Here is a 25917-nt window from a genome sequence, read left to right on the forward strand (position 1 = left end):
AGAAAAAAAGCCAAAGTTCCATCTATAAATTATCATTTTAGTAAGTATAATTACAATAATAAGTAATCTAAGATATCTTAGAATGGCATGACAGTGTCTGGCACACAGCAAGCATTCCATAAATGTTTATTAAATCAGTAAAAAGGAATAAATTAATGACCTGTAATTTTATGCCAATTAGGCATATATTATCCTGCATTTTCACAGTGAGTAGTCTGAAAGCTGAATTCTGGTTAACTTCACTTCTGAAGGTAAAAATACATTCCATCCTGGGATGTGGGGAATCCAACTTATTAATTATGTTAACTATATTAGTTTTCACCGTGGTCTACTTTTGCTAATATAATAATTTCATTTTCAGAAAAAGAAGAATATATGCACCCCCATGTTCATGCAGTAATATTTACAATAGCCAAGACACAGAAACAACCCAAGTATGTATCAATGAACAAATGGATAAAGAAATTGTGATGCACACACACATACACACACACACACGTGCACACATGCCGGAATATTATCCAGCTATAAAAAAGAATGAAAATGTGCCATTTTCAACAATAAATTGTCTTTTGTATGTGGTGACTGTTTTTCAAATACCACTCAAAATGTAACCCTAGTTTGTTTTTCTAAGCACATGCAATTCAATATTACATGAGTAATATGAGTTCTGATTAATTTAATATTCTAGCTAAGATTTAAAAATAGGGGCGCCTGGGTGGCTCAGTCGTTAAGCATCTGCCTTCGGCTCAGGTCATGACCCCAGGGTCCTGGGATCGAGCCCCGCATCGGGCTTCCTGCTCCGCAGGAGGCCTGCTTCTCCCTCTCCCACTCCCCCTGATTGTGTTCCCTCTCTCGCTGTGTCTCTCTCTGTCAAATAAATAAATAAAATCTTAAAAAAAAAAAAAGACTCAAAAATAACCTGCTTGATTCTAACCTTTATTGTTAAAAATCTTTCATAGCCTTTCCACATAATAGCATGAGGAAGCACAATATAACACACACAAATGTATTCAATGACATCTTCAAGTCAGTGTCCCAGAATCATCATTTGGAATCTTTACAGGAGCACAGGGATGAAAGATGTAGGACATTCACCAGCATCTCAACAAACATTAGAACATATTCTGCTTGACCTTTGATTTCTGAACAAATATTCCATATTTATTGGTTGGTGCTTTTTTTTTGTTTTGTTTTTTGGTTTTTGGTTTTGGTTTTACATTTGCTTATTTTTTCAGAAAAAACAGGGAAGTATCCAGCTGGTTGAGAAACTAATCTATTTCTTTCCCAGCTAAGCAAGTTTTCTTATAGTTTCTACCTCAGCATTTCTAAACCTTAATAATTGCATAATAGTTCATTACTTAAAGTAAATATAATATTTATTTTCTAAACTAACCTAAAGCACTGTGCTGTGTCTATGTATTTATATCCAAACTCAATCAATAAACATTTGGTCTTACCATAAGCCCATAAATCAGGTTGATAATAATCATTAAAAAGCATTGGTACTTCATTTAGGTAAGAACATCAATTTTTCCCCCTAACAAGATTTACCTCTTGGGGTCTGGGGAATCAAACTTACTAATTACTAGTGGAAAACTAATTTCCACTGTGGTGCTGTAGACAGTGTTTCTAATATAATACTTTTATATTTAGAAAATAATTATTTTAAAAGCATATACTAAATGCCTATACAAACTGACTCTTGATTTCCATAAGTAAAATAGCAAATTAAATAAGTCTATGGTAGAGGCAAGCAAAACTTTGTGATTAAATACGTGCACTTACCATAGATAGCCCCCTCGGTGCCTAAAAGATTAGACCCCCATTCAAGCAAGAGTGACCCTGTTTGGGGTAACAACACAACCTTTATGGTCCTGACTTAAAGCATTTTTAATGAAAATGGTATGTCTGCAACTTAGATATGTTTACAGTACTTAAAAGACAGAGTCAGCATTTCTGGAATGTGAATTTGTAAGGAACACCATTATTTCCAGAGCTTATACAAAGTAGTAAATGCAACAGAGAATGAGATACTGATAACAGATAGTTTTAACATAATGAAAGGTGCAATGTGAACCACTGTCAGGTCCTCTTTCTCCTGTTTAACACTGATATCAAAATAAGCACTTGGATTCGAGGCGTAAGTATAAATCCTGCCTCAGAAGGAGTATTTCCAAACATGCAAAGGTTATATTCATAAGCTGAGCTGCAAAAGACAATTTTCCTGCTGTGAGGCTCGACAGGACCAGCACAGTCAGCAGGATGTTAAAAATCCTTCTGCAGACATACGTTAGCAAAGCTCCCGGATGGATCCAAGGCTCATTATGCTTGCTGACAATCATTTTGAAAAAGCACAGACCAAACACTTCCAAGGCAGTCAGTGCAAATATGGATCAGCCAATATTTCAGAAAGAAGAAAAAAGTGTCCTTTAAAAATCTCCTATTTGAAGAGTAATTATATATTAGTAATTGCATTTATCAATTTTCAGAATTTTTTTCTTACATGACTGCTTATATGAACCACAATATTTATATTGTAGGTTTATACTGATGGTCCTAAAACCGCTATTACAAGAAAACCACGTGTATGGCCAGGGTAGTAGGGCTTCTTCCCACTGCTGGATGTTTAATTCCCTCTGAAGAACAAAGAATAAAAAAACAAAACCAAAATCAACATGAGGAAAACTACAGTTTACTTCTTCAATTTCTTTTGCAACTGACCACAAAAATGAAAAGATGCAGCTAAATATATCTATAAAAATTAGGAAACAGAAGTAGGCTGATGTGTCTGATACTGCTAGAAGTTTACATTTTATATTTCCAGGGGATGAAAATATTTAAAAGTCATTCTTCTTTGTTAACTACAAAATTAACTGTTTCATTTGTTAGCAAATCTTTTGTCCTGTTCATTATTATATTTCAAACATGTTTTAAACAAGCAATCCCCCTTTTACAAAAGGTCCTGTATTAATGCATGAAACCATACAATATCATTTATAAATTAATACAAATGAGAATTACTGTATTATCAAAAATAATTACAACTATCATCATAGCTAACATTTTTGTGTGTGCTTACAGCCGTACTCATCTTAATGGCATTTGATGTTCACAATGATTCCGCAAAATTCCTCTTACAAATGAGGGAAGGGGTGCATACAATCCCTGAAAAGATTTAATTGAATGCCTACTATATTCCAGGTATAGGCCAGGGGTTGGAAGTAGAGAGTGAGGAAAACCTCGCTCCTTCCCAAATTGTATTAGTCAGGAATAACTAATTAGTAATTAGAATTTGACACTGAAATAAACCAGTAAGAAATCAAGAGAAGAAAGGATATACTAAACCAAGGTGTTTAATTGATTCATTAAGTGACTAAGAGCAACTAGTCTTCTCTTTTCTAACCTAAAACGCTTATACAGATGGTCCTCATTATTTGCAGACGCCATATGTATAAATTTACCTAGCTGCTGAAGTTAACTTGTTCCCCTCCCCCCAAATCAGTCCTTGGGGGCTGATTTGGTACTTAGAATGTAGAAAGCATGGGAAAATTTGAGTTGCCTAACACACCTGTTTCAGCTGATGTTAAACACGGCAATCGTCTACCTTCTTCTTTGAATTCTCATACTGCATGTGAGTGTCCTTTCAGCAGTCTATTTCATTTTTCTCATTTTTATGCTTTTCATTGGTGATTTTGCTATTTAAAATAGCTTGCTGTTTAAAAGCGAATTGGTGAAACATTGCCTGGTATTCTTAAGTGCAAGAAGGCTCTGATATGTCTTGTGGGGAAAACAGTTGTAGTAAGTTTCATTCAGGAAGGAGTTAGAGTGCTGTTGGCCCTGAGTCCAATATTCATGAATAAAACAATATACATTAAATAAGGTGTCATTTAAACAAAAACATACTTAAAACAAGGTTATGGATTGATCAGTCGACTAAATGTTGTGACCGGAAGCTAACAGAAACCTAACCCTGTATTCCCCTAGGAGCCAAGGTTCAGCATTCACTTAGTATTTGTGACAACTTTATAGAATACAACTACCATGAATAATGAGAATCAGCTGTAAATGTTTTTGTTTTTAGTTAGATTTGATAACATCTCTCATATTTCTGAGTTTCAGAATAAAACCATTTATCTTAATCCATAAAAGATGACTAAGCAAAAAAATTCAAAGATTAAATAACATTATTAATACATACATTTACAGAATTATTTTTTTTAAAGATTTTATTTATTTATTTGAGAGAGAGAGAATGAGAGAGAGCAAGCACATGAGAGGGGGGAGGGTCAGAGGGAGAAGCAGACTCCCTGCCGAGCAGGGAGCCCGATGCAGGACTCGATCCAGGGACTCCAGGATCATGACCTGAGCCGAAGGCAGTCGCTTAACCAACTGAGCCACCCAGGCGCCCCACATTTACAGAATTAAATAGGATACTGAGTTTTCACGTCTTTAGGGAAAAAAAAGAAATAAACTTTGCAGCAAGTGCATTTTTAATCCCCAAGGTATTATATATACATTTCTTCCACAACTCCCTTTTAAATGAACAACAGTGTTTTCTTAAGGAAGACCAAGAAATTAAAGCAAAAATAAATGATGTCTGTCTGTTTATCTATGAATGATTTGTCTGTGTTTTTTGTTTGTTTGTTTTTTCTTGAATCCAAGTCTTCTAATTCACCATTTTCCCAAGACCACACTTCACTGTGTCATTTGATCTATTCTCTGATGGAAGAGAGATTGATTCAAGGTTTTCAAAAGGATGTAATATAGGAAACATAATTATTAAATACTCCTCAGTTTCACAGTCAAGCTTGTCTCAAACTATGTTGTTTTCTCTCTATAAGCTGTTTTCTCTCTATAAAGATGAGGTTCCTGGTCTTGTTGATTTAAAAACTTTTAATGTCCATCCCTGCAGACAAAGGCTGACATGAAGAGAACAGGAAGATAAAACAAACCACACACATGCCCTTTGTCAGGAAAATGCTGAGAGCCTTGAGCAGTGGAGGTGCGGGGCTGGCAGGGAACCACTCCCATCCCTACATGGCCCCCTCCAGTGACAAACAGCATTTGTGAAACAGCAGCCCAGGGGTCAGGGTAAAATCTGTAGAAATGGAACTGGGCCAAAAAATAGACTCGAAGGAACAGTAAATCTGTACCCTTGACCTCATTAGCAGCAAACTGTAACCAATTGCTAATTACCTTATGGCTGTATTGTAAGCTGCATATGTGTGTACATAAACTGGGTATGTGTGTATGTATATAAATTGTGTATGTAAATTCTACATGTTTACAAATTTCCAAGAATCTAACATGAAGATTGGACTCAGGGAAAGGAGACACTAGATAAACCATCACCCTCCAATGGAAAGTGAAGTAGTAACCAACTTTCTGGTGGAAAATACACTAAATTGTATTAAATGTATTGACTTGGGCACCTTAATTTAGTTAGTTTTGTTCTGTATACTGAGGAGGAAATAATTCAGTCAGAATCTAAGTTAAAAAAAAAAAAAGCTAGCTAAAGGATACCAATAAAGATTCTTATTAAATCCAGTTAGTTCCATGTGTTATAAACGTAATCTAAAGGGTTAATTATATCAAATAAAAGATTGGCACTTACAGTCTCTGTAGATGAAATTTTAGGATTGATTTTAAGATCACAAAAGATGGCTTTTTCATCTTTCCCGAAGAACATTCCCATTGCAACAAATTACTACCACAACATATGCCTTTAGTAGCTTGCACAAGTATATACAAGAGAACATGAGAAGACAATCCAAGATGAAAGTAAATCTGCCAGGGGAGAATTATGGTCTGAAGGGAAAGATCATCAACATCTACTATACACTGAGTGTCTATATGTGTCCAGAGCCAAAGTGATGAACAAGATAGACTTTGTCACTGACCCATTAAAATTTACACTTCAATGATGGGGAAAAGAAAAGACAAATTAAAAAAGATGGTTGTGGTAGGTGCCAAGCGGAAGACCAACTGGGTGCTACAATCCAACATCGGGCGTGTGTGACTATCTCAGAAAGGGGACTCAGGAAGGCCTTCCTTAGATGGAAATATCTAAGTTGGAACCAGAATTATGAAAAAGGAGGTGATGAACTCTATAAATTATCTTCACTATGAATGTTGTTGTTTATTCTAATTACGTTCAGTTATGAACGTGGGGGGAAAAACCTACCAGAGACAATCATACTGGGGAAAACTTAATGAAAGCATCACAAGACTGGAAACAGGGCTCCCCTCTCACTATAACTGTTTTCCTTTCCTACCTCAAACATCAATGCAGAGTCACAATTTGTTCATAATTAGCAGTGACCACAGAAGCAAGGGAAAATCCTGGGGTTTTTGTTGTTGTAATGGTTTTTAAGCTACTACTGGAGGAAATAAACATTGCTAATAATAAAGCCATTATTTATCAAGCAATGGCTCTGTTATATGTATGTTACATTTAATCCTCAAAACAACCATAGAAGACAAGGGTTATTATCCACATTTTACAGCTGAGGTAAACTGAGGTAGAGTGTAAATAACCTGTCCAAGATTACATAGCTGTGGAGGAGTCAGGCTTGCACCCCAGAGTACAGTTGGACCTTTGAGATTTTCAACTATGTTAGAAAGGAATATTAAGGAGATAATTGATATCATTACATTCTCTGGCTCCCTGTATTCATCTCACTGTACTGAATTTTGTACTCCAGTTAATTAATAGCAGTATAAAAATCTACTTTGGCTTCTCTGGTGACACTACTTTTTAAAGGCCAATGATATTTGTAGAGAAAATGGTGGGACTTCTTCAAAGTTCACTGAAATGCCCAAGTCATGCAGCTGTAATGATGTCTTCATCCAATGAGAACTACCTTATTTTGTAATTCATCTTTCCTTTTATAGAACTCTGCCTTTCATCAAGATGTGTGACTTGCAGCTGCAGTTTTGACTTGTTCCAGAATCTAGCATAAAGGTGAAGACCTGATAATGAAACCCTTGTTCTAATTAATATTTCAATCATGCTTGTAAATAGCCTGTTACTTCCAGTAGGTAAATCTGCTTTTAAAATGCAAGTGCAGGGCGCCTGGGTGGCTCAGTCGTTAAGCGTCAGCCTTCGGCTCAGGTCATGATCCCAGGGTCCTGGGATCGGGTCCCACATCGGGCTCCCTGCTCAGCGGGAAGCCTGCTTCTCCCTCTCCCACTCCCCCTGCTTGTGTTCCTGTTCTCGCTGTCTCTCTCTGTCATATAAATAAATAAAATCTTTAAAAAAAATAAAATAAAATGCAAGTGCAGTTCTAGAGGGGAGGAGAGTGGGGGAATGGGTTAGCCTGGTGATGGGTATTAGAGAGGGCACGTACTGAATGGAGCACTGGGTGTTATATGCAAACAATGAATCATGGAACACTACATCAAAAACTAATGATGTGGGGTGCCTGGGTGGCTCAGTCGTTAAGTGTCTGCCTTCGGCTCAGGTTATGATCCCAGAGTCCTGGGATCGAGCCCCACATCAGGCTCTCTGCTCGGCGGGAAGCCTGCTTCTCCCTCTCCCACTCCCCCTGCTGTGTTCCCTCTCTAGCTGTGTCTCTGTCAAATAAATAAATAAAATCTTTAAAAAAAAAAAAAAAAACGAATGATGTAATGTATGGTGATTAACATAACATAATTTAAAAAAACATAAAAAAATAAAATAAAATAAAATGCAAGTATATGCCAAATGGTTTACTCAGGATTTCTGTTTATACAGAAAACATTCGTGAGCATAAAAAGCAAACTATATTATTGTGATTGGTCAAAGAATGACAGCATAGGTCCTGCAATATTTTATATTTAATTTCATTATCTACTACCAATGAAATTATAAATGAATCTACATACTCAGAAGTTTATAGGGTTTTTCCCCCATTACCACAAATGCATATAATTATCCATATTACAAATCAGCTTATCCATTGTTATGCCCACCTTAAAATGGGTATCTCAATCCAATTCAAATTTATTGAAAAATTAGAAAGTTCTGAGTAATGTCTTTGAATCTACTGAAGTTAGAGAGAGGAGACTTTTTTTTTTTTTTAATTTATTTGAGAGAGAGTGAGAAAGTGTGTACATGTGTGAGTGGGGGCGGGGAGAGGGACAGAGGGAGAGAATCTTAACCATACTCTGAGCTGAGCATGGAACCTGAAGTGGGGCTTGATCCCAAGACCTATGACATCATGATCTGAGCCAAACCAAGAGTTGGACACTTAACTGACTGAGCCACCCAGGTGCCCTGAGTGGAGCCATTCTTTAAGATAAACATCATTTCTCCTCTTTCTTTTAAATATATCAGGTTCAGGATTTTCCTTTGAGTAGCTTTCTCTGGTCATGCCCATCTCCTCGGTGATATGTTATGAAGGTAGAAATGATATTTGTTGTGTTCTCTTAATAACTCCTAGTTCTTGACACATGGGATATTTAAAGGCCTGCATATCTCACATTTGGTTTTTATGGTCCACTTTTCATGGTATCCTTAAAGCAGTGAACAGCATTATATTAGTAGGATTATATACTCTCGTTAAAAATTTGCCGGACTTCGCAATTAGTTTGGAACAATTCCTAACGATTTCCACACAAACACTTCAGTGTTGTTCACATACAGGTGGTAGATAAGTACATCAATATACCAGACAATGCTCATCTCTTTACACTCATGACAACGTTTGTGTGCCGTAAAAAATAAGTCAACATGAATAAATAATTCATTCACTTCTTTGCTTTGATGTCCTCTTACTACTCAGTGCTCACGTGAAATGCCATCTCAGAGTCCTTGCCAGTCCACTAATCCAGTGTAACCCATCATTCCCTTACAACTTCGTGCGTGATTATCAACAAAACACTTGTCAGTGATATCTTTTGTTTAGTTATTTGTTCTTCCCCCACCCCCTCTGGTTATTTCCAAAGTTGGTAAGCCCCATAAGGACAGGGACTTATATTTCCCTAATGTATCCCCACTCCTAGTACAGTATCTGGCACATAATAGGTATACAATAAATGCTAACTGAATGATATGAGTAGATGAATCAATGAGTGAGAGAGTGAATACCTGGAAAACAGAGATGTAAATACATTAATTCATCAAATAATTAGCCCTATCATTAGTCATTGTTAAACAGTGATTTTCATGAATATGCACATTATTATAAAAGAAGGGGAAAAAATGCTTTTCTACCAGTAATTCTCATCTGGATGAGGGAGGGAGGGATTTTCCCTCCACAGGGCATTTCACAATGTCTGGAGAGGTTTTGTGGTTGTCACAGCTGAGAAGGTAAGACAGGCATCCACTGGGAGGTCAGGGATGCTGCTGCTAAGGATCCAACATTGCACAGGATAGACTCCTAAAGAAAAGGAATCATCCAGGCCAACATTTTATAATGCCAATGCTTTCTACTATTTTTTACTCCTCATACATATTTAATTTAACACATATTTATTACACAACTACCACATGCTAATACTGAATTTCTGTGAGGAAAAAGACATGTTATAAACATATTACAAACAGATTGACTAATAGATGGTTGGCTGGCTAGACTGATAGATGGAAGGATAGATGAATGGATACTTCATAGATGGATATATGCATACATACATACATAAGTGTGCTATGAAATAAATATAATAACGCCTTCCTTCAAATGAAAGGCATATGTCTCCTTCCCATAAATGAAAATCATTGTGTCAGGTGAGATCTGTATTAACTATGTGGAAGGAATGGTTCTGTAGTATGTGAGGAAAAAGAAAACTGAAATCCAAAGAAAGATTTCGAGCAGAGGCAGTTAGAAAACAATCAGAGGTCCAAATAGTGGGCCTTATACTTAGATTACTGGATGGAAAATAAAAATTTTTTGTTTCCTAGAAGAGGTGCTGCATTCTATGCATGCAGCATGTTCCATGAAATAGGTGAGAAGTAGCAAAGGCAAGATTTATATTAAGAGAAGGACAGAGGTTGCTTCCTCCAAGTCTTCCTCATTTCTATTGTAGTATGGAGGGGTCCAAAGTGCTTGCTTTACTAGCACATATACTAAAATTGGAATGATGTAGAGAATACCATGGCCCCTATATAAGGATGACATGCAAATCCATAAAGTCTTCTATATTTTTCAGTGGGATAACATACTCAAAGTGCTAACGGTCAACCGAGAATTCTATGTCTAGCAAAACTATCCTTTAAAATTAAGGAGAAATTAATACATTCCCAGATAAGCAAAAACCGAGGGAATTTGTTGCTAGCATATCTGCCCTACAAAAAACATTAAAGTAAATCCTTCAACCTGAAATGAGAGGAAACTAGACATTCACCTGACATCTACAAACACAAAAAATAAAGAACACTAGTAAACAAAAATATAAAAGACATTATATGTATTTCTTGTAACTGTCTTCTTCTCCTACATGATTAAAAAACAATGGCATAAAGATGAAATTTGTATGACAATAACAGCCAAAGGACAGAGGAGGTAAAGGATATACTGGAACAAAGTTTCTATACACTATTCAATTAAGTTAGTATTTATATGAACTAGATTGTTTTAGGTAAGATGCCAATTGTAATCCTCAGGGTAACCACTAAGAAAAAAAAAATTAAATACAGAAAAAGAAACAAGGGATATAAAATATACACTAGAAAAATATTTAAAATGAAAGAAGACAGCAACAGAAAAACAAAAATGTAGACATATAGGGAAAAAAGCAAAATAAAAGATGTCAATTCCATCATATCAATAATTTCATTAAATGTAAATGGATTTAATACTCTAATAAAAAGAGAGATTGCCAGAGTAGTTTAAATAAAATGATCCAACTAGATGCTGCCTAGAAGTGAAAAACTTATGGTTAAAAGTTGTTTATAGGATGAATGTAAAAAGATGGAAAAAAATATGTACACCTTGGAAAAAGTAACCAAAACAGATCTTGGGTGGCTATACTACCATTAGACAAAATAGACTTTAAGAAAAAAAAAATGTTATTAGAGACAACAGGGGACATTTTATAATGATAAAAAGTCAGTTGGGAAGATACAACAATTACAAACATAAATTTACCTAAAAACATAGCCCCCAAATATACAAGATAAAAACTGACAAAATTGAAGGGAGAGGTAGACAATTCAACAATAATAGTTGAAGACCAATACCTCATTTTCAATAATGGATAGAACAACTATGCAGAAGATCAAGAAGGAAATGGAAGGCTTGGAAAGGTCCAGAAGTTTCCATGGACTTCTATGGGAGAGCACAGGAATTGCTGAAGATAAAAGCCACAGGGCCACTGCACCAAGATGAAACAGACCTTTATTAGTAAGAATTCTCCACAGAAACAACAGGGTGTGTGTGTGTGTGTGTGTGTGTGTGTGTATCTATATCTATCTGTATATAAACACGCACACACACACACTCAAGAGAGAATGAGAGAAAGAGAGAGAAAGTGGTTTCTTGTTTCTTTTAAGGGATCATCCCACACAATTGTGGAGACTTGTTAAATCCAAAATCAGCAGGGTAGCCTAGCAGCCTAGAGAATCAGTGAAGAATGACAATTTGATTCCAAAGGCCGTCTGCTTGGAATATTTCTTCTTCCTCTGGGAAGGTTAGACTATTCTCTTAGGGCCTCAGCTGATTGGATGGGACCCACCCATATCATAGAAGGAGATTTGCTTTACTCAAAGTCCAGTAATCTAAAAGTTAATCTCATCCAAAAAATATCTTCACAGAAACACATAGAATAATGCTTGACAAAATATCTGGACACCGTGGCCCACACCAGTTGACACATAAAATTAACCATCACAGGACTCCAGTGATGAGTTGAATAGACGATGTTGCCAAGACTCAGAGACACCTAACAGCATGAGCAAGACTTGAGGTGGACAATAAAAAAGGGAGGGTTTTCGGACCATGGTAGTCCAGGAGAACCAGCCTGATCACAACTGTACCAGTCTCATAATTTACAAGAGGTGGTGGTCATAAGTGGGCGACTGAAATTAAATGCTAATGGCAAAGCATTGTCCTGAAGGAAAGCAAGGAACTACAAGCTAGCATAAGACTGAATACTTATATAGGAGTCCCTTTGTACTGCACTCTTGATTCATGTACCTTCCCAAGCTCCTAGGCAATTTCTTGGGGTATATAAGTGAAAAAAGGAATAATTCTGAAACACTGAGAAACTAGGGAGATTAAGTTAGTTGAAAGGGTTGCAGAGTTTCTCCCCATGAACATTATTCAAATTTTAGACTGAATAAATTTTTGTTGTGAGAGGATCTCCTGTGCCTTGTAGGATTTTTGCGGGGAGCACTGACCTCTATCCAGGAAAGGCCAGTGGTACCCCATCCCCCAAGTCATGACAATCAAAAATATCTCTATACATTATCAGGTGTTCAGGGGGGCAGGGCACAAAAGCAACCCAGCTGGGTTAGAGATTGTGATATTGTTAATTGGAAAGTTATCTAGCCAATTATATTTGTGTGTGTGTGTGTTGTGTGTGTGTGTGTGTTAACAAGGGCACTTGCTAACAGCTAACTCTTAAAACCCGGGAGGAAAGGTTTCCTTTCTAGTACTCATAAGTACAAGAGTATTCATTAAACTTATTTATTGAACTAAACATCCAACCAACAAACAGAAGTTCTAGTTCATCTCTTTACCCTTCACTCTCTCCTCATATAAAAAAAGTGATTGACTTGATTGTAGTCAAGGTGATGGTTTATAGTAGTGGAAACTCCTCAGTCTTTACCCTAGTGCTCATTCTTAAATGCTTGCCTTTAAACGGATTCAGGCGTCTTTGTCAGATCCTGCTCACATGTAGTCAAAATACCAGAAGCAGTTACGAATCAGCTTTAACAGTAATAAAAATGTTTCAGCATTTTAATGCTTACCTAAATTAATTTCGCAGGTTCTCAGTTTGCTCTTAATAATAAGATGATTTGCCACAAATTGTTTTCTTTTTTTAAGAAGAATGCTTTTCAACTTTCTTGACATATTTTGTTGGAAAATGGTTTAGATACAAGCCATGCCAACACCGCAGTCTCTTGAACATCCCCTGCAAAATCTCCCACTCTTTTAGGTACAAACTGCCATCGCTGTTTCTGGCTTTAAAATAAATACCTTTAGTTTACCAATAACATTTTTAAACACGTGTTTTATTTTTACATTTTATCTTGATCCTGACTTAGCAAAGATATGCCTTAAGATCAATACAGTATCAGTATATATTTTTTTCTTTTTTGTTTTCTTTTTCTCTAGTAGAAACCTGATTTTATCCCAACATAACCATAATCAGCACTTAACAACAACAACAACAAAAAACCACTGGACAATGTGGGGAAAAAATCTATATTTTCATGCAATGGTTTTGCACTCGTATGAAAAAAAATGCTTGCCAAGTAAAGTGCATTAACACATTTTCAAGGGACTTTTCAAATGCATTTTTTCCCCTTGGCTCAGCATTTCATTTTTACAGCATCTATTAATCAAGTCTAAGCAGGCTTTAAATCCCCAATCCCTGCTTCAGATTATTTCACAATTGCTGTCCTCTTCTGTTTTTGTCTCTGGTACCATCTTCCCCTGATTCCATTGTTTTAGCTGAGCTCTTTGCTCTGCACTTTCAATCATCCCAAGTCTACCATCCTTTGAGAAGAGCAGCCATTAATGTGTAAGGCCATAAAACGAGGACTAATATTTATACTTTCAAAGGGAATTCACTGAATAATAAAGACCATTTAAGAAATGCCAGGAAAAATGGATTATTCCAGAATACAGAGCAACCAGTCCAGATTGGAGAACAATGCCATTTAGTCCTGAGAACTGGTAGAGAGAAACAAAGGAAAAAAAGAAAATGACTAAAATCCATCGTTGTTCTTTATTGTACTTGGATATTAAAACTCCCAGAATCTAAGAAGCACTTAAGAAGAGGGAAAGACAACAGCTATACATTTTAAGAAGTTAAAGATGTATAAGATCAAAGAATATGGTAATGCACAGAACCAGATACTTTCTCCATAGAAAAATAATTTGATCAAAAGGGTTTTACTGTTTCATTGAGGTGGAAAGGCACAGATAAGTGGTTGCCTATTTTCTTCTCTGTCTTATTCTTAAAAGTAACTGACAAATTATTAAGAATCTAAAGGCTAAACACCATTAAACTATTTTTTCAGGTATCTGTCATAATTCTAAATATTGTTATTCTATAGGTTCATTTTTATGCATGCCTCCATAATAATAGTAATATCTGGGCATGAGAAATATAGAGAGAAATCAGAGGAATCTCAAGTTGCTTGAAACCATGAAAACCAAGGGCAAGCCCATATCTGAAACCCAAGCTTCCTGGATTTTTCTTCCACAACAAGATTCAAAATAACATCATTTCTTGCTTTGTTCCAATCCTTGATGAAGTTCAAATACTGAAACAGTTTCCTGTCTGAAATTTGCAGACTGCCATTCAGAACTTCATAGAATATTACCTTGATTGAATAACTGTGTGTGTACCTCTGCAAGGAAATGGTGTGTCTATTCATTAACTCCGGTATCCCAAATCTACCATTATGCTTCTTGAAAGTGACAATAAATTGCTTCCAAATACAATTTCTTCTCATCCTTTTTATGGATATTATAAAAAAGCAGCAAATCAAAGAGGAAAACAGGTTAATTTTATGCCAATCACAAAACCTGGTGACAGGTGTTGCCATGTGTTGCGACAAGATCTCTTGGCCATGGGTCATTGCTTTGAAAGGAACTAACGAATGGCTTGCAGTGCTGTGACACACTGAAAGGCCCCCTGGGATCTCATGCAAAGATCTCATGACAGGTATGAAATTAACTCGTGGTATCATGGTATTTTCCAAACATGACAGCTTCCAGAGTAGTTGCCATTTAGCACAGTGGGGATTGTGGGAGGAACTGAGACATCTCGTAAGTGATTTCAGTGGGATCTCCTAAGGGCCATAAGAAAAACCATCCCCCGAGAAAATGTGGAGAAAGTTAAAATTATAGAAGGTGGGGCTCAAATACGTAGCAGTTAAGCAAAAATAATTCTGTTTTGGATACTCTTGTCACTTTAATTTGCTTCCTGGACTAATCTCCACAGGGAAGATGAATGAAGTATCCATTATTATAATTTTGAAGAGCTCTTTATTTCTTCCTTGAATTAGAACAAGGGTTTCAGTCATGAGCTGAGGAAGTACTGGAGCAACCATGCTTTTTTGCACACACGCGCGCACGCACACACACACACACACAAAGTGGCTGTACCATGCAAAATAAAACACTAAATGCCCACACTGTAACTAAATCTTATAATTATGTTACATGCAAAAATGTAAAATCTGGAAACAGTAACTGTAAAACCCTTTGTTATAGAAAAGATAGGTGCTAAAAGAGCAAAGCAAAGCATTTGCATCATGTAATAAATAAATGTGTCACAGGCTTACTTTACTGACTTCTGAGTTAATTGCCTTTTCTATATCAATTCCAAATGTCACTTCAAAGATAATATAAGGAAATGAGTAAATAGGGAAAAGGAAGAATAGGCAAATTTAGCATTTAGAAATAAAGTCACATAAACAAGGTATTTATTTTCTTTGAATTTCTAATATAAAAACAACATGCAAGTTATGAATGCCGCTTTTTTGCATAATTTTCATGGTATAAGGTAAGAGAAATCACAAGTACAGTGATTACAGCTTGAAATGCAAGCAATTGTTAGTCCTGAAAAGGATAAAAGGAACATGTGACTATAAATGTGGTAGGCAACCAGAAATTACATGGGATTCAAAGCTACGTTCTTCTGCCAACAGACAAATTAAGTGTATTAATGTTATGTGTGTATACAGATATAGACCATTAACTCTGGTTTCACAATCTGGGCACTAGAGGCTAACTCCTGGTTCTTTATTTTGCTTTTTTTCAATATAAATTTTCTCGAGAATTCCTTTAGGACCCCAGCATGGGGACATTATCATTTAATTCTAGGGCTGTGAATACCTTAATCACCAAATAATACCCTTCAATTTCCAAACAGATATTCAATACATTCTTTAAGATTAGTAAGCAGTTAGCATATATAATAAGTGATTTCCTAAAATGACTATATATGTAACAAACACTATATAACAAATACTATGTGCCAAGCACTGTTCTAGGAACTTTACAAGTAATTCATTTAATCTTAATAATAACAACCCAAAAAAATAATAATAATAATAACAACCCCATAAGATACGTACTATTAATAAATCTCCAACTTTCAGATGAGATAATGCCAGTACAGAGAAGATAAAGTTAACAAGTTTATAGCTGATAAGTGGGATACTCTGGAATTGGACCAGAGTCCATCATCTTTAACCTCCATGATGCTGTGGAAGTCCTTTCCAGATCATTGTACAACAACCCTTCCAGGCATGAGATTTCCCTTGGGACTCCCATTCTTCTTGCTGTCACCTCTTATTTAAAACTTATGGTCAAAGAAAATGGAGTCACTGGATTCCATTAGTTTTAACTACACTGCCAACTGTATAAAACCCAACTGTCTTCTAAGCAAGCTAAACTCCACCCTTCCCCATCCCCAACCTCCCAGAAAGTCTCTGAAGAAAGGCTGTAACAATGTTAATATTTTGATGACATCAGCCTTCAGAACTCAAGATGTTTCATTCAACCTATTTTCTTGAGTATCTATGAAGTATACACATCATTTATATTACATATGTTGAAAAGAGTGGTGAATTAAACATACATAATCTTTACTTTCACAACACTTTAGACTGGTGGGGAAAAGATATGATAAAAGTAATCATGTCAATGAATATGTGATTATTTATTTTAAATAATTTTTAAAAGAATGGTATAAATCAGTGATTTAGACTTTGAAGTCCAGTAAGTCTTTAGCCCCAACTCTTCTGATTACTAGTTTTTAGAACATGAATGACTTTCTTAAACTTTTAAATTCTCATTAAAAAAAAAAATCTACTAGAAAGGAGTAACAGTGTTTTAAGGATTAAATGAGTTAACATATAAAATACTTAGAAAATTGCCTGGCATACAATATATACATTCAATTAATAGTATTTTTACAATTGCTCACAGTGTTTATATTTTATACACCCTTCCTTTTACATAAGTTTATCTTTACACTAGTGTTCTTTTCAGACTAAGAACTATGCTTTTGAATAATAGTAATGGCCTTTTTTTCAATTACAACAAATAAAGGTTCTTCATTACAGAACAATAGTAAGTTTATCAAATTTTCATTCAATATTGTTATGAATACATAAAAAAGTTAGACTACTGGAAAAAGGCAAACACCTGGTCCTTAAGTGTCCACTGTTCCCTGTCTGTGACATCAGAGAAACCATCTGCTAACTCTCTCTGTAGTAAAGTACTAAATATTTCACTATGATGGGCAAAATTTTGTCATTCTACATAGCAACTAAAACAATTTATAAAATATGTTGTTTTCACAGAGATAAGATTTTTTCATAAACCACTGCTGCCATCAATACACATCAATAGAAATAATATTGAAGTTAAAAGCATCTATATAACTGGAAAATAAATCGATTATTTGCTTCTGTCCTATAGATTATAGATTTATTTTTTCAACCTGACAATGGAAATCTGACCAATAAATAGAAAGTTTAAGTAACAAATCATTTTGATATAGAAAAATATATCCATAAGATGTTGGTATGATACTAGATGATGAGTCACACAATGAGTAAGAGCTTGGCCCAGCCCTACCACTCAATGGCTATGTAAACTGGGGCAGTCATTGATTCCCACACTCTCCAATCTAAGGGGCAGTTTCATCATTAGTGAGTAGGTAGAATAATTCCAACCCACAGGTTGTTGCAAGAATTAAGCACCTATTATATGCCTAGTGGCACTAGGCACTGAAGATACAGTGGTGAACCAAACTAGACTAGAGTCCATGCTAACAGAATTCACTGTCTACATTGCTTAATTAGAAAAGGAAGATATGACTTCTTATCTCATAAAAATGCTAAGGATAAGCAAAATGGTCCACCAGAATGATAAATGAAGACACTGCAAAGATCACAGTGGTTCATATATGGAAAGCATAAGAATTCAATATAGCATTACTAATATTTCTTGCACATTATCAATTGGGTAAATCCTCATACAAATAAAAGAAACAAAGAAAAAATTGTGCATTGATTAAGGCAGAATATACCTCGTACTTCACAAACTGTGGGAAGCAATATTCCAACTGCAGATGTCTTAAATGTTCCTGAAAATGGTCAAAATTAGCCTATTAAAATTATGAAAATCATGTTGGGAGAAACCAAACAATGTGCTGCTTACAATGAAAGGGAACTATTGGTAACATAAATGTCAATCCACCTCACACTAGAGTAAAAAATTGTACCAAACAATATACCAGGAAATTCTAGGGCAGTATCTTGGATTAGAAGACTGTAGGTAGATTAACTTGAAAGTCAAATCTTTTTTCATTTAAATTATCTGAATAGTGGGCATATTTATTCTGTTTAACTAAAGACAGCCTTAGTTGGCTTAATAGTTTTGAATGCTCTAATTTGAGGATGGTTTATCTTAGGCAAACATATTTATATTGAAATAGTAATATGTTTGAATATTAAATGTGTGTGTGTGTGTGAATGCACAATGTTTTACAGGGATTAGAAATTGCATGTGATATCATACTCTTTCTAGATTTGCCCTTTACGATATAGTAGCCTCTAGCCACATATAGTTATTTAAATTTAAATTAGTTAAAATGAAAGATAATTAAAAATTTATTTTCTCAGTCACACTAATCACATGGAAAGTACTCAATAGCCACTTACGGCTAGAGATGCACATACTGGACAATGCAGATACAGGACATTTCCATCATTGAATAAAGTATTGAGTAGATCTGGTGTGGACATTCATTTATACATTCATTTTTATTCACTTATTTTTGTTTCTTTTATTACTTTTATTAAGTACCTACCACATGCCAAGCCCTGGGCTAAGCCATGGGACAAAATGATAACCAAATATAGATATTATTCCACTTCCCATGAAACTTACATTCATATGGGATAAATAGACACTAACTAAATGTTCATGGAAATAAAGTTAAAACTGTAACAATGCTAAGAAGCAGAGGCAAGGGGTGTAATTTTAGAGGGAGAAGACTGATCTACCTAGGAAAGAGGACTCTAGTGAAGTTACCATTGACATGAAATAAAGAATGTGCAGGAGTTGGTTCAGCAAAGAGGGAAGAAAGTGTAGTGAACAGATAGATGATCACGTGCAAAGGCTCTGTGGTAAGGAGGGCCTGGAGAATGTGAGGGAAAAAAGGTCAGTGTATGGGAACTGGTTAAAGAGAGGGGAAAATTAGTCAAAGTTGAGCCTGGTCCATATTATTGACACTTTGTAAACCACGTAAAGAGCTTGTCTTTACCCAAAAAGAAAAGGAAAGTAATTTTAAGCAGAAAGGTGCTATGGTCAAATTTGTATTGCAAAAAGAATCTCTGGGTACAGTATGTAGAACTACCATATGGGCAAGAGTAGAAAAGAGTAGTTAGGAGACACATCCATGCATATGACCATCTCTCCACCTGTCACCTCTAGTTTAAATAGAGGCAGGCAGATTATAACTTAACAAGAAAAAGCATCCATATTAATATGGCTAAATTTTTAAAGGAGTTATTACAAGAGAAAACAAACTTGACCTCAAACTTACGGATATGATAATTTCATAACATATGTGTTTTTTTTTTTTTTTCTTTTCTATCCACAGAAGCAATAGGAGAAGGAATAAACAGGGAAGAATGTGAATATGCTGAATTTAGCTCCAAGCCAATACTGATGAGACTTAATGGTAAAACAATAAAGGTCTAGAGAACCCAGCTCCTAGTAACATTAAAGGAGATAACAGGGGCATCCGGGTGGCTCAGTCCATTAAGTGTCCAACTCTTGGTTTCGGGTCAGGTCATAATCTCAGGGTTGTGAGAAGGAGCTCCGCGTCTCCTCGCTCAGCACGGAATCTGCTTGGGATTCTTTCCCTCTTCCTCTCCCTCCCATCCCCTCTCAAATAAATAAATAAATAAAATATTTTTTTTTAAAAAGGAGATAACAGAGGCTAAGGGGGAAATAATTAAGTTTGGGAATGATAATTATCTCTAAGGAATTAAAGAGCTTAAATACCTATGTAAAAGACAGCTAAACTAAAACACACTGATTCAGGTTCCTAGACAAGAAACTCTCCATTGGTCAGGGTGGTGCAAAGTAACCACTTTCAGAGGGTGCAGTAATATGGTCACAGGAGGGGCACATTCTTTTTTTTTTTTTTTTTTGGCCACAAAAAATCCACTGAGCAAATTCTAGCTATTTTATATCCAGTAAAAAAACAAATACAAAAACTAACAGAAAACAAACTATGAACGCCTCACTGTCGCTAGAATATTTGCTAAGTTCCTGCTTTCCTACAGTTTTTGCACCTGCTGCTGCCTTCACTTGAGTGGCTCCTTCCCAGATATTCACAGAGCTACCCTTCAGTCAAATCTCCGGTCCAATGTCACCACTTCAGTGAGGCTTTCCTTGGCTAGCCCATCTAACAGTGGCCCCATGTCCTCACTTTTAATAGGAAGTATCATCACCTGACACTTTATTACCTCTTTATTGGCTTGGCTGTTTGTTACCTCCCAATATTAAGACTATAACTCCTCTAGGGCGCCTGGGTGGCTCAGTTGGTTAAGCGACTGCCTTCGGCTCAGGTCATGATCCTGGAGTCCCGGGATCGAGTCCCACATCAGGCTCCCTGCTCAGTGGGGGGTCTGCTTCTCCCTCTGACCCTCTTCCCTCTCGTGCTCTCTGTCTCTCATTCTCTCTCTCAAATAAATAAATAAAATCTTTAAAAAAAAAAAAAAAGACTATAACTCCTCTAAAGACAGAACTTTGTCTTACTCATCTCTATATCCCCAGCACCCAACGCCTGGCAATTACTGGAGTTCAAAAAGTAATAGGTGTGAGAATGACTGAACAAATGATAGGACGGATCAAGTTGGGAGTAGGAGTCCAGCACTCAGACATCTTTGGAACTTATGGCACAAAATGTGCTGATTACTGCTTTGAACTATTTCGCTATAAACTCTTACCTGATCTTGTAATTTGTTTCCACAATGTAAACAACTCCGTAGTCTTCTAGTTATGAGACCTAAAATTCTCTTTTGCTTAGGGCTACTTGACATTGAAAGTGTCATGGCTAATGTACTAACTTACTACATAAGCTACATGAGGGAAGAATCTATGTCCAATTCATCTTCCATTTTTCCACAGAACCAAAAAAATAGTGCCTTGTAACAAAAGAAGCCTGTGCTCTTGAAATGTTTCTGAGAGGAAAGAGGAAAAGGATTATGAAAGAAGGCTTGAAATCTATGAATGAGAAATACACGCGTTACGAAACCTAAGACTTGGAAGATCATAGAAAGTCCATTCAGAAATGACAAAGAACAGTGTGTTGATAAGAATAAAAACAAACAAAATTATGAATTGGAAATTTGTCTGTCAGTACCCCTAAGACTTGGAAGAGTACAAAAGAGTCTGTGCAAATTCTGCAAAGAACAAGGTAATAAGAATTACAGCAACAACTATAACAGAAATGTAGACATACTCTGAGACTTTCAAAAGGATAAGTAATTCCCCCAATATATTTGGCATTGCTTACATGTGCTTGTATATGTGAAACATGTTTTAAATAACAGTAGAAATATTATGATAAAGCATAAAAACAATGAAAATTTTAAAATAATTGATGGATATAAGAACTCCCTGTATTCGTATTGGTAAAATTATTCATATGCATGCTTTTAGGAGTATGAAAATTTCATTTTCCCCAATTCTGTTGAAATCCTGCTAGATTGCAGAAAGCGTCTACCATATGACTTCAGTCAGCACATATCCAAACAGTGTTTTATCACAATGTTATTTTTAATAGCTCGAGATATGATTACCAAATAGAAATGTCACAAAAACATGATCTCCACTTAACATGAAAGATGACTTTTCATAAGACAGCTTCAAACACAGCATGCGTATTAAAAGGAAGAACCAGGATGCATGCTCGACACACAATACTCCTCCCCACATTCATCAATGTTCACTTTGATTTCCCTTTCCTCTCTCCGCTGCTCCTCTGAATTTATTTGTCAGATAACCATATCGCACGTTTCCTGATTTCCACAGCTTAGCATGAATATATCAGCTTTTGCAGCTCTGCATCCCCGGCTTCAGTTGATGCCAATGTCCATTCAAAATTAAAAATTTTTGACAGGTTTTCTCCACCCTCACAAATTCCCTTCATTTCATCTCATGAGAATTTCCCCGTGTGGTAAATGTATCAAGCAGGTTTCTGTAATGTCCCTGACAACCTCTCTGCCTAGGACTGGCTAGAAATAATCAGTGGGCACGAGGGTCGACGTTCAGGGAAAATGAAATAGGAGGCCTCATGGAGTTCTCCAATACAGCTGAAATTGGTTGATCAAGGATCCTCAGCTCAGGTAGAGCATTAGCCTGAAATGATTCCACTTTTTCCCTCAAACGTGGCTTTCGAACACTATTTTGCCAAATTCGCCTTTCCCATCACTCTGTGATATCTTGTCATTCCATAACCCTCATGTCACTTCCTATCACTAAAGTTCAGGCTGATTCAAAATGCTCCTTCCTTCCTCATTTCTGGCCAGAACTAAGGCTGGATGGAATTTATTAAATGAGGAGAGGCATGCAGTCTCCTATTTTATTCTTCCTCTTTCTGTAGCATCTTGGAATTATAACTGTCACTTCTAGCCCGTCTGTTGGGTCAGCCCCTGCACCAGCCCCATGCACTTACACCTCCACCCCCCACCCATCTCTACCCCTCACTCCTGATCCCAGAATGATCCCAGAGCGTCCCGCAGCTGGTGTCAAAGTCCTCTTAGCAACCCCCTTAGGTGAGGTACCCGCAAGACAGCTCACACCCAGCCACTTTCTACCGGCTCTATTTGATCTACAAGACATTCATGCACCCCTGCTGGACCCAGAGGTAAAGGTACGAGCTGCTCAACTGGCCCATCCTATGACCTCCCCCGAAGTGTCTCCTGCCCTGCCCACATCAGCCCAGGCACAGACCAGGAAGTCCACCAGTGATTCAGGTAACCCAACAGGGGACACGTTGTCAGGTTCCCATCTCTCAGGCACATCAATCTGTTCAAAGGATTATATCAGACCCCTTCATGTGGCTTCGCATTAAGGAAAAGTGCTACAGAGGGAGCCCCTCTTAGCACAAACAATGCACGATTTGCACCAACAATTTCAGAGAGCCACTCTCGTCTTCCGGCCTCCAAATCTCTCCTTACACAAGTAGGGCAGCTGGTAATATTGAGGAACTCCGGCTTCTTTCGGCTCTCAGGACGCCTCCGAGGAAGATTCTAGCCCTGAGATTTTATTGCTCTCTTTACTAAGATTTTTGATTATCTCTTACTAAAGATTAACTGGGCTAATCTGTGTTTTCAGCTGTGAACTCTAATTATCAATTTGGGATCTACAACAACAACAAAAATACGAAATCCCACTCAACATCCTTTTATCTTACTGATTGATTGGTTGGTTGTATTTATTTATTTGACAGAGAGAGAGAGCGCACACAAACAGGGGGAGTGGCAGGCAGAGGGAGAGAGAGAAGCAGGCTCCCCACTGAGCAGGAAACCTGAGGCGGGGCTCGATCCCAGGACCCCGGGATCATGACCTGAGCCGAAGGCAGACGCTTAACTGACTGAGCCACCCAGGTGCCCCTAGTCATCATTTCTTAATATATTTTCCATGTCACCACTAGATCTTCTATAAAATCTTATACTTTATTATTCTGAATTATTTTCCTCACTGTTTGATATTAATATAATATAGAAGCTTGAGAAACCTACTGCCTTCTTCATGCAAAAGACTGTTTATCTACAGAACATATGTTGGGGCAAAACACATTCAAAGCAGGAGTAAACACACAATGTTATAAGACAACAAATATGAATTGAATAAGCTACCAGCTACCAGCTGTGATATAAAACTAAAGCAAGGTTTTTCATAGGAAAGATGTATCATTTCAGAATTGACCATCAACAGAAAAGATTTTACAGATCATGCTTTTAGTTTTAATTTTCTTCTTGCAAAATAATAACAAAAAAATCCTCATAATTTTAAGGTAACATGAGCCACTAGAAACATCTCAATACTAAAAAATTTCTTAAGAAGTGCAATGCAATATTAAGGAGAAGTAAGTAGGAACTAAAATATGAACATAAAATAGAGGAAAATGAATAATCCCAACCCACCCTAAGGCCTAAATCACCTCCCAGTGGTAATTTAGATCGTATGCAAAGGAAGTTGCTACCAGGGCAAGGAAACAAATTCTCATTATATTCGGTGCCCAGAGATCACCAGGGAAATAATAGCAAGATAGTCCTTCTCAGCATAATTTCAAAAAGAGATCTTACTGCCAAGTAAAACTGCCTTAACAAAAATGGTATCACTTAGCTGTTCAGTTCGTCAATAGGCATTTCTTTGAATTCTGCCATATACAGCGAAGGAGCACAAAATAAAGAGAGCACAGGGTCCTTACCACTGTGAAATATGAGATATATACTGGAAGTAACAGATGAATGAATGCAAGGACCCAGATGCGCCAATATGAAAAGGAATGAGGACAAAAATGCTATAAGGATGCTCTCACGTGCTCTGTGATCAGCCAGCTCCCAGTAGACTCAGTTCCTACCATTTCAAATAGGGGAAGGGTGAGATCCTCTCCTAGATGTCTTAGTCAGGAAGGCTGCTATACCAGAGAACCATAGAGTGGGTGGCTTATAAGCAACAGAAATTTACTTCTCACAGTTCTGGAGGCTGGGCAGCCCAAGATCAAGGCATAAGCAGATGAAGTGTCTGGCGAGAACTGGCTTCCTGGTTCACGGATAGGTGTCTTTTTGCTGGGGTCCTCCCCTGGCCAAAGGGATGAGGAAGCTCTCTGATGTCTTTCTTGTGAAGATATTAATCTCATTCATAGGGGCTCCCCTCTTAGAACTTAATCACCTCCCAAAGTCTCCACCTCCAAATACTATCACACTGGGGATAAACTTCAACATATGAATTTGGTGGGGGGGGGCCACAAATATTCATTCTATACCACTGGATCCTAAGATAATCAGGGAACAACTCTGATTAATAACTATTGTTTTAATACCTATTGTTGTTATGATAGGAGTAAATAACTGTGTGTTAGCATGACCTAAATTAAAACTCTGGAGGTGTTGCCTTGCTGATTTAGAGCACCTCCATGTCCACCTCTGAAAGGTTAAAGAATCCACATCTGGCTCACACGTGTTTGAAGACTATCCCATTTGCTCTTACCTCGCCTGTTCTAAATGAAAATAAAACTTGATCCCATCCTAACCTTGATGCAAGAAAACCACACAGTCTCTACCAGATAGGTTGCCGCTGAGGGCATACCACCCCAAAATGTACCATGTCGGCATGTGGATTATTTTGAGCTAAACACCATGAATACCTAACAGCCTCAGGAAGAGTTTTTTGCTTCTCCCTTAACTGCCTAAAATAATTTATTTATTTTTTTAATTTTATTTATTTATTTGAGTGAGTGAGAAAGAGCACAACTGGGGGGCACGGGCAGAGGGAGAGGAGAAGCAGACTCTCAGCTGAGCAGGGAGCCCGATGCAGGGCTCAATCCCAGGACCCTGAGATCATAACCTGAGCCAAAGGCAGATGCTTAACCAACTGAGCCACCCAGGCTCCACATGCCTAAAAGAATTTAGATAGAGGGTCTCTACCAGGAAGAGAGAGCTATTATCAGAGAAACTCTTAATATCAGAAAGACTTACCTGCATGGCAGGGCAAA

At 36.9% G+C, this 25917-nt stretch overlaps 1 protein-coding gene and 1 non-coding gene across 2 annotated transcripts in view; one reads left to right on the plus strand and one right to left on the minus strand.

Moving 5' to 3' along the window:
- Positions 1-25917, minus strand: part of CHL1 (cell adhesion molecule L1 like) — a 211344-nt gene that overhangs the window by 116813 nt on the left and 68614 nt on the right. The window lies entirely within an intron of this gene.
- LOC118006120 lies at positions 10028-10131 on the plus strand. Its single transcript, XR_004677954.1, has one exon. It is a non-coding gene; the product is annotated as a U6 spliceosomal RNA (small nuclear RNA).

The sequence above is a fragment of the Mirounga leonina genome, unplaced genomic scaffold (genome assembly GCF_011800145.1).
Source record: "Mirounga leonina isolate KUSES-001 unplaced genomic scaffold, KU_Mleo_1.0 Mir_94, whole genome shotgun sequence".
Taxonomy (NCBI): domain Eukaryota; kingdom Metazoa; phylum Chordata; class Mammalia; order Carnivora; family Phocidae; genus Mirounga; species Mirounga leonina.